The sequence below is a fragment of the Chinchilla lanigera genome, unplaced genomic scaffold (assembly GCF_000276665.1).
Source record: "Chinchilla lanigera isolate Chin_1 unplaced genomic scaffold, ChiLan1.0 scaffold00027, whole genome shotgun sequence".
In the NCBI taxonomy this organism is placed as follows: domain Eukaryota; kingdom Metazoa; phylum Chordata; class Mammalia; order Rodentia; family Chinchillidae; genus Chinchilla; species Chinchilla lanigera.
The window spans coordinates 24446929-24448320 of NW_004955428.1; the positions used below are offsets into that span (position 1 = coordinate 24446929).

General features: G+C 36.1%; 1 protein-coding gene across 2 annotated transcripts in view; it reads left to right on the forward strand.

The window, feature by feature from the left end:
• Positions 1-1392, forward strand: part of Ndst4 (N-deacetylase/N-sulfotransferase (heparan glucosaminyl) 4) — a 259969-nt gene that overhangs the window by 70342 nt on the left and 188235 nt on the right. The gene's annotated exons all lie outside the window — the stretch shown is intronic.

Genomic DNA, 1392 nt, shown 5'->3' on the forward strand with positions numbered 1-1392 from the left:
TCACAAACATAAACAAATCAAAGCAAGAACATTCAAAGTGATAGAGGGTCTCAAGACAAATTAATACAGATTAACAGTGGTTGTTATGTTGCATACTGCTATCCTCCACTCCATTGCTCAGATTACTAAATGTGAGAATGAAAGGTTGCCCAAACCATCAAAGAGATTAAGAAAATAATTATTCAATAAAACATTAGAGATATTAGAGAGTTTCGCCAGACAAGATGGTAGGAGTTCACCATTGCAATTCCACTGCACATTGTTACTTCAAATCAGTTGCTCAGACCACCAGACATAAGCATGCAAAGTTGATCAGAACATAAGAAATTGTGAGCACTAACTCTTCATTTCAATGCACCATCAGACAACAGCAATACAGTCATTGCAGCTATTTATATATATATTTATGTTTTGCCTTCCTTCTTTCCTTTTTCTTCTTTCCCTCATTCCAGTCGTTCCTTCCTTTGAGCAATTTCTTTCCCTTTCCTGTCATCTATTGCACATTTTGAGTTTTAACTAGTCTTTCAGGTTCCTACATCAAGGAGACAATATGATGTTTACACATGTGGGTCCGATTTATTTCACTTATGAGTATGGTCTCTAGCTGCATCTATTTACCTACAAAAGCCTCGAGTTTATCTTAGTGCATGGTGAAAGACATGGGTCTAGTTTTAGTTTTCGGCATGTGGAAAGCCAGTTCTTCCTGCACCATTTATTAAAGAGGCTATCTTCTTTCCATTAAACATGTTTGGTGCCTTTGTTGAAGATAAAGTGACTGAGTGTGTTTGTAGTTGTATCTGCATCTTCTAATCTGTTCCATTGATCTTCAGGTCTGTTTCTGTGCCAGTACCATACTGATTTTATCACAGTAGCTTTGTAATATAATTTTAAGTCAGGAATTGTGATGCCTCCTGCCTTTCCTTTGTTTCCCAAGATTGCTTTTGCTATTCTAGGCCTCTTCTGGTTCCAGATGAACTTTAAGAGTGTTTTCTCTAGGTCTATGATGTATACTAATGGTATTTTAATTGAGATTGCATTGAATCTGTACAATAATTTTGGGAGTATGGGCATTTTCACAATGTTGGCTCTTCCTATCCATGAGCAAGGAATATCTTCCCTTTTTCTGATACCTTCTTTGATCCCTTTTTTCAGAGTACTATAATTTTCACTGTATAGATCTTTTACTTTTTTTGTTATATTGATTCCTAAGTATTTCATCTTTTTAGATGCTATTGTGAAAGGTGTGGTTTCCCTAATTTCTCTCTCAGTCAGTTTGTCACTTGTGTACAAGAATGCTATTGACTTTTGAGTGTTAACTTTGTATCCAGCTATGCTACTGAATTTGGTTATTAAATCCATGAGCCTTTTGGGGGAGGTTTTGGGGTCTTCTAT